At 33.0% G+C, this 18,385-nt stretch overlaps 2 pseudogenes; one reads left to right on the forward strand and one right to left on the reverse strand.

The window, feature by feature from the left end:
- The first annotated feature begins 10,330 nt into the window (after nt 1-10,330).
- On the forward strand, nt 10,331-12,508 carry LOC120120680 (annotated as a pseudogene).
- Nucleotides 12,509-13,302: 794 nt separating this feature from the next.
- Nucleotides 13,303-14,974, reverse strand: LOC120120691 (annotated as a pseudogene).
- Nucleotides 14,975-18,385: the final 3,411 nt, after the last annotated feature.

Here is an 18,385-nt window from a genome sequence, read left to right on the forward strand (position 1 = left end):
AAAGAGGAGTTTAATAGCATTGTTGGAGGTAAAAGTATAAGATTAGAGGGGAAAATTAGGTGAAAATCGAGCAGAAAAATGGTAAATCTGGGTAATGGTATCGGTATTGATAGAACAGTACCGATACTATAGGTGTATATAAGTAGAAATGTGAATAACAGTATCGGTACCAATATAAATGGTATCGATACTAACAAATGGAAGTATCGATACCATGGATCCAGAATGTCAAAATGGTATCGATATTGAAAGGGAGTATCGGTACCATAGTATAGTAGTATCGATACTGAAAGAAAGGTACTGATGCCATGCAACACAGAATATAGAAATGGTATCGGTATTGAAAGGGGGTATCGGTACCATAGTATAGAAGTATTGATACCAGGATAGTAATACTGATACTAATGAGCTTGGAATTATAAGATAGATTAAAATTGTTATAAAAATTAAAAGAATGGTACTTCTAAGTATTAAAGTATAAATGTTATGGAATAGACTAATATTTGGTATGGTATATTTCTTAAATGGATGATTGTGTAGATCATAATCAAGCTCCTGAATCTAGCAAGAAAAGGGGGAAAGATAAAGTTATCGATTAGCCAGACATCTCTACATATTATTAGAAGGGATTATCAAGTGAGTACATTTATTGTATGTAATTAAGATGAAGACGAGTTGCAATGAGTCAAGTTAGAATGTTTTAATTTAATGTATGTTTTACAGTAATTAATATGTTTTCATTTCATGTATGGAAAGGATAATGTGATTGAGTTTTAGAGTATGAATTGCTCTAAAATGAATGAATAAATTAATGCATATGGGTGCATTATTGGCATGAAAGAATGCCATAATTGAAATGCATATGGGTGCATTATTGGCATGAAAGGATGTCATAATTGAAATGCATATGGGTGCATTATTGGCATGAAAGTATGTCATAATTGAAATGCATATGGGTGCATTTTTGGCATGAAATGATGTTATAATTGAACATGCATAATGGTGCATTATAAGTATGAATGGATGTTATCAATGAAAATAAAGAATAATGACTAAAGAGTTAAAGAGAAAAAAGAAAATATAAAGAAAGATAGGTATGCTAGGCATACTAAAAATAATTATGATAATTGTGAATGGAATACGGTTTAACTGATGATGATTTTAGAGTTCTTAAAGAATATATATAATTTAGTGTGAACTAAATTATATGACATACTTATGTATACATAAAGGTTACTTTAGAATATTATCTCTCACTAAGTAAATATTTAACGTGTGTTGCTTTCACACGTAGGTAAAAGCAGAGACTAATCAAGTAAGGAGTGCAGCATAGCAGCAGATATCATCAATTAAGGTTGACTCGTCAGCAACATTAGGACAATAGTAATCACTTTGAAACTTATCTGGCATGTAATTAAATTTAACAAAATATTTTGTAATGTGTTTTGAATGAATTTTTAATTATTGTGTTAACTCCGATGGATTTAAGATTGAAACATAATTTTATGGGTTTTCAAATGAGTATATGTTTTTAAAGTGAGGTGACATCTGTATTTTGTGTACGAAAAGGTATATGGGATATGGGTGTTACATTTATTAGTATCAGAGCTACAGGTTTAGCCGATTCTCGATCGAAACTAGTTATATTTTAAAATTGAAAAGGATTACATGCCATTAATATTGTCAATGTTACTGATATTGCGAAGAGCGGGGAACAAGAGATGAGAGAAGGAACTGGTAGTGAAAGTTATGAGGCTAATAGTGACAACCTCTCCTCTATGAAAACGCTAGTTTACCTACACATCAGGGGATTTATGTGCCTGAGTTTGGAACTTTCATACAAGCCCTTGATGTCATACTTACTCGGTTTCAACCTCCCCTTGCTCCTCCAGTACCAAGAATGTTGATCCCAAAAGAGCTGAAGAGTTTGGGAGCTCCAGAGTTCTGTGGACAATAGGGTGAGGGTATTATGGAGGCCGACTTATGGTTAAATGATGTTATGATAATGCTTAAAAGTCTGTAATGTTCGGATCCGAAAAAGTTAGGTAGAATTGTATCTTTACTAAGAGGATCAGCTCGGGTATGGTGGTCAAATACTACGATGTATGCACCACCGGAGCAAGTGACCTAGCAATTCTTCATGGAAGAATTCAAGAACAAGTATGTGGGTGAACAATTCAGATGGGTAATGTTGTTAAAGTTCCTTAATCTGAAGCAAGGTGATCGAGTCGTACATGAGTTCGAGGCTGAGTACAACAAGTTGAGTCGTTTTGCTACTGAAGTAGTTCCTAATGATAAAGAAAGACGAGATTGGTTTATAGGGGTTTGAGACCAAAGTTGAAGAGATGATGTTGGCTTTGAACTTGCCGAGTTTACAAGAAGTCATAAACCGAGCCAAATTTATTGAAAGAGCTCAGGAGGAGACACTAGCTACAGAACAGAGTTTACAGTGGGGAAAAGAATGGGAATGCCTTCAACTCCTCATCATGTTAAAAGAGGCAAGGGCTCGAGTTCCAGATATATTGATAGAGATAGTTCTACAACAGCTTTATAGAAAATAGACAATCCCAGTCTTTTACTGCTAGCTCGAGTAGAGCATCTGGGAAAGGACTTTATGTCAAACCTATGGAAAATTACACCGTGGAGTATGTATATTTATTAGTGGATCTTGTTTCCAATGTGGCGATACTGGTTATTTTACCCGAAACTGCCCTAAGAAATCTAGGGATAATTCGGTGCAGTCTAAAATATCGGTGGCAGCCTCAAATAGAATCAAATGAAGAGATAGATCCAGGGACAATCGGATTAAATGCAGAGATAAGAGACTCAGGGAGTCGCTAGAATTTACAATATTAAGACCAAGGAGGATCGGGATGACCCTGAAATCATAACAGGTATTTTCCATTTTTTTGATGAGCCTATATTTGTTTTAGTTGACCCTGGTTCTACACACTCATGCATTAGTACAAAGTTGGTTAGAGCTAGAGAAATTCCTTTAGAACCAATTGTTAGTGAGATGATAGCGATAAACCCTATGAGTCATAGTACGAGAGTAACTCGAGTATATAGAAAGTGCCATATAAAGATCCAAGGGATTGTGTTTCCAGCAAACTTGATGGAGTTGCCCTTTGATGAATTTGAAATCATTTTGGGCATGGATTGGTTGTCTCCACATTATGTATGGTTAGATTGTCGTAAGAAACGTTTGTTTCTAAAAGATGTCGAAGGTTCAGAAATAGTAGTGATTTTGCCATCAAATGTGATATCAGCCATGACTGCAAGGAATATGATGTCGAAAGGATGTATAGCTTTTCTAGCCAATGTGATAGATACTCGAATACCAAAAGTTAGAGTAAATGATATTCCCAGGGTTAGAGAATTTATGTATGTTTTTCTAAAGGAGTTATCGGGATTACCTCCAGATCGTGAGGTAGAATTCAAGATTAAGGTCTATCTGGGTACCGAACCTATTTCTATGTCTCCATATAGTATAGTTCTGGTTGAATTGAGAGAATTAAAATCCCAACTACAAGAGTTACTCGATAAGGGATTTCTAAGACCCAATGTTTCTCCTTGGGGAGCACCTGTGCTGTTTGTGAAAAAGAATGACGGGTCTATGAGATTATGTATCAATTACCGCCAGTTGAATAAGGTAACGATAAAGAACAAGTATCCTCTTTCGAGGATTGATGATATGTTTGACCAATTGAAAGGAGCAACAGTATTTTCTAAGATATATCTAAGGTCGGGGGTACCATCAGTTAAAGATCAAAGAGGATGACATCTCAAAGACAGCTTTTTGGACTCGATATGGGAATTATGAATTTGTAGTGATGCCATTTGGTTTAACTAATACACCTACAGCATTCATGTACCTGATGAACCAAATAGTTCAACCGTATTTGGATCAATTCATGGCAGTATTTATAGATGATATTTTGGTATATTCCAAGTCAAGAGAGAAACATGATGCTCATCTTTGAGTGGTTCTTCAGTCACTTCGCAAAAAGAAATTGTATGTCAAATTGTCCAAATGCGAATTTTGGTTAGCCGAGATTTCTTTCCTTTGTCATATCGTCTCCACATAAGGCATAAGAGTAGATCCTAAGGAGATCCAAGCTATAGTGGATTGGCAACCCCCAAAGAATATTTATGAAGTTTGGAGTTTCTAGGGGCTTGTTGGTTATTATAGACGGTTCGTGAAAAACTTTTCAATGTTAGCGTTGCCACTAACCAAGTTGTTACAAAAGGATGTACCTTTTATTTGGATGGAGAAATGCCAAGAAAGTTTTGAAAGGACCAAGAGAATATTAACAAAGGCCCCTGTACTTGTACAACCTGAGTCGGGAAAAGACTATGTTGTTTTCAGTGATGTATCCCATAATGGACTGGGGTGTGTGCTGATGCAAGATGGAAAAGTTGTGGCTTTTGCTTCAAGACAGTTGAAGAATCATGAGAAAAATTATCTGACGCATGATTTAGAATTGACAGCAGTTGTGTTTGCATTGAAAATCTGACGTCATTATCTGTATGGTAAGAGGTGCCATATTTATACGGATCACAAGAGTCTAAAGTATTTCTTGACTCAGAAAGAATTGAACTTGAGACAAAGAATATGGATTGAGCTTCTAAAGGATTATGACCTAATTATCGATTATCATCCTGGAAAGGCAAATGTGGTAGCGGATGCACTGAGCCGAAAGCTTTTTGCCTCTCTACGGGCTTTGGATGTGCATATATCCTTAAAGGAAGATGGTTCCTTGATTGCTGAGTTTATGTTAAAGTCGATGTTTTTAGATCGGATAAAAGAGCTACAAGGTCAAGATGATAAATTCTTGGCGAGAATGGCACAAGTCGAAAATAATAAGACCAAAGACTTCGAAATAAGAGTGAATGGATGTTTATATTATCGGGGAAGACTTTGTATTCCTGATAATGATTAATAGAAGAAAGATATTCTTTATGAAGCACATTATAGCCCTTTGACGATGCATCCAGGTGAGAATAACTTGTATCAGGATTTAAAAAGTCGTTATTTGTGGCCTGGTATGAAAATAGTTGTATCGAAATTTGTGGAAAAATATTTGACATGTAAGCAAGTGAAAGCTGAACATCAAGTAACCTCCAGATTGCTACAACCGATATCCATTCCTAAGTGCAAGTGGGAGCGAGTTAACATGGATTTGGTTTCGGGGCTACCTTTATCTCCGGGTAAAAAGGACTCCATATGGGTAATTGAAGATCGATTGACAAAAGCAGCTCATTTTATTCCAGTTCGAGTAGATTACTTGATGGATAAGTTTGCAGAGTTGTATAGAAAAGAGATAGTCAGACTGCATGGAGTGCCTATTTCAATAGTGTCCGAACGAGACCCAAGGTTTACTTCAAGATTCTAGAAGTCGTTGCATGAGGCATTAGGTACTCGATTGAACTTCAGCACAACTTTTCATCAGCAAACAGATGGACAATCAGAGCGAACCATCAAATACTTGATGATATGCTAAGGTCATGTGTGATTGAGTTGAAAGGATCATGGGAAAGGTATTTGCCTTTAGTGAAATTTACGTATAATAACAATATCAGTTGAGTATTAAGATGGCCCCGTATGAAGATTTATATGGGAGAAAGTTTCGAACACCATTAAATTGGTTTGAATTAAAAGATCGAGACCTAGTTGGGTCGGAGTTGATTAAAGAAATAGAGGAGAAATTAAAGATTATTCAGGGAAATCTCAAGATAGCCTCTAATCGGCAGAAATCTTATGTTGATTTGAAAAGAAAAGAAATCAAATTTCAAGTGGGAGATAAAGTGTTCCTAAAGGTGTTGCCTTGGAAGAAAGCTTTTAGATTTGGGCGTAAAGGAAAGCTGAGTCTAAGATTCATTGGACCTTATGAGATATTAAAAAGGGTCGGACCAGTAGCATATCAATTAGTTTTGCCTCCGGATATGGATAGGATCTACAATGTTTTTCACGTATCAATGCTCATAAGATATCGATCAGATTCGTCTCACATTATTACACCAGAGAAGATAGAGATCCGATCGGATTTAATTTATGAAGAAGAACCAGTGTGGATTCTGGCTAAAGAAATCAAGGAATTGAGCAACAAAAAGATTCCTTTAGTTAAAGTACTCTGGCAAAATCATAAGTTTGAAGAAGCTACTTGGGAAATAGAGGAAGACATGAGAATGTAGTTTCCATACCTCTTCGTTCTAGGAACTTATTTAAATTCGAGACAAAATTTCTTAAGAGTAGAATTGTAATACCCCAAATATCAGGTCAGGGACTATATTAAAAAATTTTGAAAATTTAAGATTTATTTGAATAATTGGTAAAAGATGAGAAAATGATTTGGAATAGTGTTTAGACTAATTTGTATCAATAGATAAATTAATAGGGCACTTTGGTCTTTTAAGAGGGAGAATGAATTTAAAATGTATTGTGATTAGGGATTTTAAATAGGGGAAAAGAGGAAAGTAAGCCATTTTCTACTCTTTTTCTTCTTCTTCACGTGGGTAAGGCTCTCCTCTCTAGCATAAGGTAAACTTCCATTAGCTAGTTCTTCCTTTAAATTATGGGTTACTTTGGTAACATTAAGTGATATGTAAGCTTAAGGAATGATTAAAGAAGATTAAAAATAAGTGGGGGATGTTTTATATGAGATTTAAGGAAATGGGTTTTTGAATGATATGTTGATATATGTGTTTTTATTGAGGTCTATTAGTGGAATTGACTTGTCAAATGATTGAATAAGATATTAGAAGTATGAGATACACATGCTTAGAAAAATGATATGATTCTTGAGTTGAATTGTTCTATGAAGATTCTAGATAGTATAAGAGGTTAAATGAAGTAAAGTTAGTTGGGTTAAGTAAAGAGGAGTTTAATATAATTGTTGGAGGTAAAAGTATAAGATTAGAGGGGAAAATTAAGTGAAAATCGAGCTGAAAAATGGTAAATCTGGACAATGGTATCGTTACTGATAGAACAGTACCGATACTATATGTGTAAATAAGTAGAAATATGATGAACAATATCGGTACCGATGCAAGTAGTATCGATACTGATGGAGTATCGATACTAACAAATGGAAGTATCGATACCATGGATCCAAAATATCAAAATATTATTGATACTGAAAGGGAGTATCAGTACCATAGTATAGTAGTATTGATACTGAAAGAAAGGTATCGATACCATGCAACACATAATATAGTAGTACATATACTAATGAGATTGGAACTATAAGATATATTGAAATTGTTATAAAAATTGAAATAATTGTACTTTTAAGTATTAAAGTATAAATGTTAGGGAATATACTAATATTTGGTATGGTATATGTCTTGAATGGATTATTGTGTAGATCATAATCAAGCTCCTGAATCTAGCAAGAAAAGGGGGAAAGATAAAGTTGTTGATTAGCCAGACATCTCTACATCTTATTAGCGAGGATTATCAGATGAGTACATTTATTGTATGTAATTGAGATGAAGACGATTTACAATGAGTCAAGTTAGAATGTTTTAATTTAATGTATGTTTTACAGTAATTAATATGTTTTCATTTCATATATGGAAAGGATATTGTGAATGAGTTTTAGAGTATGAATTGCTCTAAAACGAATGAATAAATTAATGTATATGGGTGCATTATTGGCATGAAAGGATGTCATAATTGAAATGCATATGGGTGCATTATTGGCATGAAAGGATGCCATAATTGAAATTCATATGGGTGCATTATTGGCATGAAAGGATGCCATAATTGAAATGCATATGGGTGCATTTTTTGCATGAAATGATGTTATAACTGAAAATGCATAATGGTGCATTATAAGTATGAATAGATGCTATCAATGAAAATAAAGAATAATGACTAAAGAGTTAAAGAGAAAAAATAAAATATAAAGAAAGATAGTTATGCTAGGCATACTAAAAATAATTATGATAATTGTGAATGAAATACGGTTTAACTGAGGAGGGTTTTAGAATTCTTAAAGAATATATATAATTTAGTGTGAACTAAATTATATGACATACTTATGTATACATAAAGGTCACTTTACAATATTATGTCTCACTAAGTAAATACTTAACGTGTGTTGCTTCCACGCGTATGTAAAAGCAGAGACTAATCAAGTAAGGAGTGCAGCCGTAGCAGTAGATATCATCAATTAAGGTTGGCTCATCAGTAACATTAGGACAATAGTAATCACTTTGAAACTTATCTGGCATGTAATTAAATTTAACAAAATATATTTGTAATGTCTTTTTATAGTGATTTCGTGTACGAAAAGGTATACGGGATATGGATGTTTCAATTGGATTAAATTCACCCTCTCTTACCGTGCATTAAATGCATGCATGAATTTGCTTGGTGAATGAATTTGGAATAAATGAATTCATATCCCTTGAAGGTGAACAAGTCTCTTGGCTGCCTTGGATGAATTTGCATTGTTCACATCATAATGAGATTCATGCCTTGGAATAAATGCATTCACGCCACAAATGGATTCATGAAGGTGTAAATGCTTCAAATGTGAACATGGCTCTTCACTTACCTTGGATGGGTATATAAATGTGTGTGTGACTGAATTACTCCTACAAAACAAAACAAAAATAACATAAATAAAGATGAAGAGCTTAAATAACTAAAAGTAAATATGTGAATTATAGATTATATCAAATGGCAACACGTAACATGTTGTATAACCTATTATTTAAAGGTTCTTTTTCATTAAAAGTATTAAAAGCATGAATACACTTAGAAGAAAGAACATCCTTGAATAGTTTGGCCTTTGCACGAGTGATGGGTCCTTGCGGCATGATTTCAGGATCTGGAGGCGTTGACATGATCACATCAAAAAAATTGTAGGTGTAGATGAGGGATCTCTGTCTTGATAGAAACAAAGAGTTTGATAACTTTTTTCACCTTGGTTCTTAAATTTTTTTGTTCATATTAATCATTAAATTTAATAACTTTTTCCAACTTGGTCTTAAAACTTTTTATTTGGTCAATATTAATTTAAATTTAAATTTTTGTTCATTTTGATAACGGTTGACTATGAGCTCACATATATGATAAAGTATCAGAGTATCACATAATCAAAGAGACTACAAAAGAAAAAAAACTACCTATCCAAGAGATATGTTGGACCAGAAAAATAGTTCAAGACCATAATGGAAAAGTTATCAAGCTCGTAGACTAAAAGTTGGTTTATCTTTTCTAATATACCAAAGCTAGGATGAGCAAAACTCGACTCGAATCGAATTGTTTTTTTAATTTTGAGTTATTCGAGTTGAGTTATTCGAGTCAACTAGAATTATCATTTCGATTTTCGAGTTCGAGTCGAGTTGAAATTTTGAGTTACTCGAAAAACCAAAAAAATTTCTAAGTATTTTGATAATTTTATGATTTAGTCCCTGATTTCATTATTCCTTCAATTTCTCCTTTATTGTAAGTCCATTTTTACTAAATTTGAACCACATGCTCCTAAACTATAGTAGAATATATATGTATTTTCAATTTTCCTTTTTGATAATAAATTTTCTATTTTTTTAATTTAGTTTCTCAATTTTTCATAATTTTCTTATTTCTTCAATTTGTCTTTTATTATAAGTTCGTTTCTTACCAAATTTTAACCACATGCTCATATACCATAATAGAAGACTATGTAACTTCAATTCTTACTTCTTTATTAAAATGTACTCTCTCTTTTTATTTAGTCCCTTAACTTTGCATTTTACTCAATTTGGTCTTTTGACTACAATTGTTTTTAAATTCATTCTTTCCATAAATTTATTTCCTTTATACTCTCGTCAATGTTTTACCCTCAAAATAATTTCTTTAAAAATATAATATTATGAATATATTTTATAATTTTATATTATATATGATATATTAAATAACATTATAATGTGAAAACAATATATATATATATATATATATTATGGTTAGAGAAAATCAAAAAATTAGAACAAATCCTTGTCATAATAATATAAATAATTATAATAAAATTAGTATAGAAACTCGAATAACTCGACTCGAATTTCTTAAACTCGACTAGAAAAAAATTTCAAGTTAAGTTTGAGTTGTGAAATACAACTTATCAACTCGAATAACTCGAAATTTTTTACTTAACTCGAACAAATACTCACCCCTAACCGAAGCATCCAATGGCGTTAGGCCTTAAAGGACTAAGCATTAGATCCAAACATTTTATTGGGCGGATGGCTATAATCTATCCATCGCCTAACATAAACCCAGACCCAAAAAGGACACACTAGTAATTTCCAAAACTAGGGTTTTTGTGTATAACGGAGCTTCAAATCTCAGATTATCATTCCCTTTGAACCTTGTTTCAGCGCACAAAATTCCCCCAGGTGGAGTGAGCTTATACTTCAGCTAAAATGGGTATTCCTAACGTCCCTCTACTTATTTTATTATTAATATATTCTAAATCATGCAATTTTCTGATTCATTCTTTTTTTTAATGGGTTTAATTCTTATTCTTTTGTTATGATAGGTATTTCTCGTGATTCCATGCACAAGAGGCGTGCCACTGGTGGAAAAAAGAAGGCTTGGAGGAAGAAGAGAAAGTAATCTACGGAACCCTTTTCTATCTCTATGTCTTGTGATTTGACTCATTTATGATAATTTTTTCCTTTGCTTGGTTGCTGAGAAAGTTGATTTGAAATGATTGATAAATGGGGGCTTTTATTCTTTTGATTTATGAACTAATATTCTAATTTTGGAATTTAGTTTTAGACATTGCTTCATTTTAGTGTTACTGAAAATCTCGGAGCAATTTTATCAAGAATGGTTTTGGTTAATAGATTCAAGTTCCTTATCGTTACCATCAACTATGCTATTTATTTTATGACTGTTAAAGTTCAACCATTCTAGTTTGTTTAGCTCCAGAGACCTTGTCTGTTTTTTCTCCCATTATTATTGGGTTGATTCACTTGATGTTTTTTTGTCCAAGTTTATTCTAATTTTCTAATTTTGTGGGTTTATCTTAAAAAGGTATGTGCTCGGAAGGCAACCTGCAAACACAAAGCTGTCTAGCAACAAGACCGTAAGGCAGATTCGTGTTCGTGGTGGAAATGTGAAGTGGCGTGCACTGAGGCTTGACAAGGGAAGCTACTCATGGGGAAGTGAGGCAGTGACTCGGAAGACCAGGATTTTGGATGTGGTATACAATGCATCTAACAACGAACTAGTTCGTACTCAAACTTTGGTGAAGAGTGCCATTGTTCAGGTTGATGCTGCTCAATTCAAGCAGTGGTAACTCCAGCACTATGGTGTTGACATTGGTCGCAAGAAGAAAGCAGCAGCTGGAGGAGCCAAAAAAGAGGGAGAGGTAGGACTTTAATTTTTCTGTTTGCATCTCATAGATTTTGCTTCAATAACAATAGTTTAATTGCTATGTTGACGAATTAATTATTTTAGAGTAAGTTTGTAGTCATTCTGATATATTTTTCTTTTAGTATTTTTTTGTCATCTGGAAACTGAACCTTCTTGTTGTCCACTTTAGCACGTCTTTATTTTGTTTTTGTGAGGTGCTGATTTTAGTTTTTCTTTACCTTTTCTTGCAAGTTACAGTTTGTCTCTGCACAGCTGTTCTTGTTGCAATTTGCCCTCACTATTATGGCTATCAATGCGTATGATAACTTAGGCAAGATTTAAGTTTAAGACTAATGACGTGGTTCTTTTAATCCTCAACTGAGGATCTTGCTGTTTGCAGTTTTACATTGTTTCACTTTATTTGCCTATAGGAAGGTGAAACTGCTACTGAAGAGGCGAAGAAGAGCAACCATGTCTTGAGGAAGCTGGAGAAGCGTCAATAGAGTCGCAAGCTTGACCCCCATATTGAGGACCAATTCAGTAGTGGTCGTTTACTGGCTTGCATCTCTTCAAGGCCTGGCCAGTGTGGCCGTGCTGACGGGTATATCATCTCTTAAATGCCTTCCTACATAATCCTTAAATCATGTTCCCCTAACCTCTTACCTTTTATTCTCAGTACCTACAAGGCTACAACTGCTTTGTTTGACCTGTTAAATGTGACTAGATAGCCGTCATTATAGTTTTACCATTCACTAATCTCTTTGATATGCAGGACAAGTAGTTATTTGGTAACAATAACTATTACCACTCATATTTTAATATGATGCCGAAGGGGTTTTACAGGCATATCTTGGAGGGCAAAGAGCTGGAATTCTACATGAAAAAGCTCCAGAGAAAGAAAGGAAAGGGAGCTGCCTAAAATTTTCTTACTTGAGATTTCATCTTTCAGATCAAAATACTTCGTTTTTTTTTTTTTTTTTTTTTTTTTTTGCTGTTAGAACATTTGAGGTTGTGTTAGTGTTGAGCTTTTAGTTTGCATGTCAAGTAAAAGGCTGTGTCCCTATGCAACAGTATTCTCATATCCTTAAGTTGCATGTACTTTGAAGTTAGTACATTGAACTTCATAAATTTAGCCTATTTTGGTTGGTATGGATGTGAGACTGTTAAACCCGATGTTACTTTCCAGGTTATGTACAACAATCAACTTGATGATAAAATTGTTACATGATGCCTGCAGTTGAAGTCCGTACGACATCCTTCAGGATCTTCCTTCGATATTTCTTTTCCCTAACATGTGAAGTGGGTGGATGTTAAGTAGTGGATTCCAATAGGTAAAATTGCAAAATTCAACTATAGATTTGCAGTTCTATTTTAAAATCTGAATTTGTTTTTATCTGCACTAAATTAACATGTTACTATTCGAATTTACCCGAATCTACCAGACATTTCATATTTAGTGAGTTTTTTTTCTTTTTCCTAAATAATATTATAACCTTAATTTTTTTTAAAAAAAACTAGTCGCATAATGATAAAAGAACGCTTTTAAACGTTTGGCAAAATAGTTGGTTTTGTCCCTTTTTTATAGAGCATATTAACTTCTAATGTTTCATTTTAGGGTTAAAGAGTCCATATGGATGGAAATTATTAGTTCACTATTGATAACGTATGAAAATGTTGTGATAATCTTATATTGTGTAGCATATTGATGTGATGGTACTATATATGCAAAGGTGATAAATGTCATGTCAATAAAAAAGTTAAAATAATTTTTGAATTAATTTTATATAATTTTTACTTAATGATTATCAAGTCATTATTTCATTTGGCTAAATATGAAATTACAAAATATATGCATTTACTGGGTATTAAATTTATGTTGCTGGGAAAAAACAGAAAGCTCTAGCACCTTACCACTAAACCGTGTCTCAACTTGGATTCATACCATCAAACTCTCAAATATAGTTTTTTTTTCCCCTAGCAAGGATTGGTGACTTTTTCCCCAAGGCTTCACCGGCTATAACTCTAACTTTGATCCCATCCTTGGTGGCTTCTGCAATGTCCTTGCTTGACATTTCTTGATACTTCGGTTCAATCCGGTGAATAATAACATGAAGACGAAGATTGAACAATTATACATGTATTTGATATATTTATGACAACCTAGAAGAACAGTATCAAATTTATTACAGGTTTTGACAATATGCAACAAAAGAGGCTTGGATTTCATGTGTAGCTAGTGGGACAAGCAATATGCCATTTCATGGATAAAGATATGCTAAAGTGGGTGAATTCAAGGCCACTTTCAAGAATATTTACTTTTTGTTCGATTGTTTGAACTGCAATATTTTGGTACAACAAAGCTTACTTGGACTTAATAAACCATGAATTAAAATTCAAAATAAAGATAGATGAAGTGCAAACATCTTTGAATCGAGTTTGAGTTCAATCAGATTGGTTTATGTAGTTAACTTTAACAAATTTACGATTTAAAATCAATATTTTCGAAATGGAACTTACATTTTATATTTGGAGGAGAGGTTGACCCAAAGTTGAAGACCCTTTTGGGTTCCTTGTGGTGCAGGCATCTCAGAGTGCACATACCTCTTCCAGCAGTCATCCACTGGACATCACCTGCTCCAATGGTCCCCTTATGCCCCTCAAAATCTTCCTGTGTGACTGAGCCCTAATGGAAAGAAAAGAAAATTCAAATATATCCCTACCAAAGGCTTATATATTTGAATATATAGAAATAAAAAACTAAATATATCATTATGGAGACATCTGTCATCGGTTGAAACCTCATCAGTTGCTTTATTTTAAGTTGAACAAGCACATCTGATTTGATTTTTTTAATGCGTAAACCTTGGTACAGACTAATAGAGAATGAAAATGAAAAAGACACAGGAAAAGCAATGATTTTACAATGTTTAATCTTTTGATTATAATAGACATTAATCTAAAAGTTCATAAACATAAAAATGTATTCCTTGAATGGTCAAAATTCTATACCTGAAGCATATAGGTGACTGTCTCAAATCCTGTTAAACAAAAAGAAACAGAGTATACATATATATATATATATATATATATATATATATATATATATATATATATATATATATATATATATATATATATATATATATATATATATATATATATATATATATATATATATATATATCCATTTTCAGAATCAGAGTGCACATTTTAAGGGGGGGGGAAGCATGAAAATAAAACCTCTGTGTGGATGATCGGAAAATCCAGCTGGTGCAGTGACTGCAATTTTCAGAATCAAAACGTTTTAAAAACATGAAAATAATGCTAAAACTAGATGAAATTACTTTACGTGAAAACAGAGCATGGACTTGAGAATTCATCCAAAACAAGGAAAGGATCAAAGTATCGTAACTCAAACCTGCAAAAACGAAGATACCCTTTAATCTAAACAAGTCGAATCGGTAAAAGAATCATTCATTTTAATGGGGAAAAAAAAAGCACGAACCTGCCAATGCTTCTTCTTACAATAGCTCCAACTCCTCCATGCTGTGGCCTAGCCAAAATCTTCCTCACCGCCAATCTTGGCTCATTTAAACCAACACAACAATGTTGTTTCTCAGTCATTTTGATTGTTTGTTTGGCTTTGTGAATGAATGAATGAATGATTATTTATAGAGAAGAGATTTGTTTAAAACATTGGGAGGGTCAAACGGGGGCAAGAGTTGGCGGCCTCGCCAATTAAAGACCCTCCACTTTCCTTATGCTTAAGTTAAAACCCTTTTGAAATTTCATCAGCATGGCGTTTCCCTGATGCCCGATGACGCAAATTTTGATCACAACCATCCTTTTATCTATACGTGTTTATGATTTAGGGATCAACGAGTCGAATTGAATAAAAAAATTTAAGTTATTCAAGTTGATGAATTTTTTTGGATAAATTACTAATGGTCAATAATATTTGGATAAATTTTCGTTTTCACCACTGATGTTTCAAAACTTACAAATTGGTCATTACCGTTATCGTTTGTTACAAATTGGTCACTTGCCGTTAACAGGCGTGACGGAAAACACACGTGGCCTGTTAACAACAGTTAACATGCTTACCTGGATGGTATAATTACACAAATAGTCCACATTATTTATATATTCTTTCAATTTGATTCTAGTTTTAATAAATTAAAATATATTTATTTTTAATTCTTATAAATAATGATATATTTTATAAAAAAATAATTAAATGTTTTTTAGTTATAAAAACAAAAAAAATTAATGTGATGATATTATTATTATTGATATGATGAAAAATTAGTACTAAATCATGCTCAATATAGGAAAGCAATTTTAAATGAATCGTTGCCAAAATGCTGAAAATGTTGAAAATCAAATCGAATTTAAGAAAATGGAACTAAATAGTGTGGTTTGAATCAATTTTCAATAAGTATTATTCACACGCATACACGTGTGATTCCGGCCTCAAGCACGGCTGAGAACTGGAACCGAAACGAGCAAATATGTTGCACACAAGAAATCAAAGATGTCATGTTCCACCACTAGGCTTGCAGTAAACGTAGTCACCAAAACAACTTGTCCATGAACTTAAAAATGGGAGCACAACAATCAACAATATCAACAGAAAAGGTTCATTGCTTTTGCTTTGTTCCATACTAGACTTGTCCTTCACCTTTGCGGTCTGTTGTTGTCCATTTTCAACTGCTGACGATGTTCTCATCGATCACATGCCATCGAGCTCATCCCATCCACCAAAGCTACTCATTCCTTGGTCACTCTTGTTGAGAGAATCGTCATCGACAGTCCATGATTGATAACCCTCCTTCACTCCCTTTCTATTCTTCGAGCCTTCATGTTCTCTCTCCCTTTTAACATTTCTCACGGTGTGTCACGATGCGTATTTTTTCACTTTCCTCACCCTGGCATAACGCTTCTGCTTGCTCCGTGGCTTTCCCGAGATCGTTTTGAAGGCCAAAGTTATCGCCGACTGCCCAAGTGGAAGTGGTAGTGCCATGAGGAAAGCTTTCGGGCCAGTGGCAAACAACAACGAAATTAAAATCGAAGGTAGCGTCCAACCATAGGATTTGAAAACCTTCATTGATCAATGGCAAAAAGTATTGGCACCAACAGAAATGATTTACTGTAAATACAAACACATGTTCCATGAAACAGGAACTATCGATAAAAGTAACAAACTTTACTATATATCGAATGGGGAAAAGAAAAACGAATTCTTTGGCAACGATTCATTTAAATTTTTTTTTGATAATTCGTTATTTTTTTATCCAAGAACAGAATCTATTACAAAAAACATCAGAGTTCAGAAACAAATATCAGCTTATACAAAAAGAATCATATCATTCTATACCCCAATGCTCACATAGAGTAATATTAACACTATCATTCCTATTAATATTCCTATCACTCAATTGTAGTCTAACATTATCCTTAATGGGAAGGAGAAGATCTTGTAAGTTTCTGGATCGATCTTGGAACAAACGTTTGTTGCGTTCATCCCAAAGAGTATAGATAAGAGCTGTTAGTGCAAGTTTCATGATCAAAGTTAGAAGGGATTCATTTAAAATTGTTTTCCTATATAGAGCATGATTTAGTACTAATTTTTCATCATATCAATAATAATAATATCATCACGTTAAGTTTTTTGTTTTTATAACTAAAAAAACATTTAATTATTTTGTATAAAAATATATCATTATTTATAAGAATTAAAAATAAATATATTTTAATTTATTAAAACTAGGATCAAATTGAAAGAATATATAAATAAGATGGACTATTTATGTAATTATACCATCCAGGTAAGCATGTTAACTGCTGTTAACAGGCCACGTGTGTTTTCCGTCACTCCTGTTAACGACGAGTGACCAATTTGTAACAAACGATAATGGTAGTGACCGATTTGTAACTTTTGAAACATCAGTGGTGAAAACAAAAAATTACTCAAACATTAGTGACCATTGTAGTAGTTTACCTTTTTTATAACACAGTTTATTTGAAATGTTTTTGAGTCGAGTTTAATTCGAGTCCAGTCGAATCGAGTTATTCGAGTTTCTCACTAAATTTTATTATAAATATTATATATTTTTATAACTTGACTTGAATTTAAAATATTTCGATTCAAGTTAAATTTTTATAATTACAAATCAAAATCAATTTAAGTTAAATAAAAGATATTGAAATTTTAAGTCGAATTGAGTTTTATTTATCCCTAATATCACTTGCTATCTACGAACATAAATCGGGTATTCAAATCCAATCCGAGAGTCCAAAGTAGAAAAAATCAACAAGATATCAGATAAGTGATATCTTGATCAGTCGTAGTGATGTCAAATCAATCCTTGGAAAAGAAAAGATAAATGAAAAAAGGGCTAAAGAATTGAAAACCATATCAAAAAGCATAAGAAATTAATGTGCCATAAAGATAGATGAAAACGTGCAACACAGACAGACTTATTGAAAATTAAAGGGTAAACTACACCAATGGTCACTAATGTTTGGGTAAGTTTTCGTTTTCACCACTGATATTTCAAAAGTTACAAATCGGTCACTACCGTTATCGTTTGTTACAAATTGGTCACTCGCCGTTATCAGGCATGACGGAAAACACTCGTGGCCTGTTAACAGCAGTTAACATGCTTACCTAGATGGTATAATTACACAAATAGTCCATGTTATTTATATATTCTTTCAATTTGATCCTAGTTTTAATAAATTAAAATATATTTATTTTTAATTCTTCTAAATAATGATATCTTTTTATAAAAAGTAATTAAATGAATTTTAGTTATAAAAACAAAAAAAAATAGCGTGATTTATTATTATTGATATGATGAAAAATTAATACTAAATCATGCTCTATATAGGAAAGCAATTTTAAATGAATCGTTGCCAAAAATGTTGAAAATCAAATCGAATTTAAGAAAATGGAACTAAATAGTGTGGTTTGAATCAATTCTCAATAAGTATTATTCACACGCATACACGTGTTATTCCGGCCTCAAGCAC

Source organism: Hibiscus syriacus, unplaced genomic scaffold (assembly GCF_006381635.1).
Source record: "Hibiscus syriacus cultivar Baekdansim isolate YM2019G1 unplaced genomic scaffold, ASM638163v2 tig00110345_pilon, whole genome shotgun sequence".
NCBI lineage: Eukaryota > Viridiplantae > Streptophyta > Magnoliopsida > Malvales > Malvaceae > Hibiscus > Hibiscus syriacus.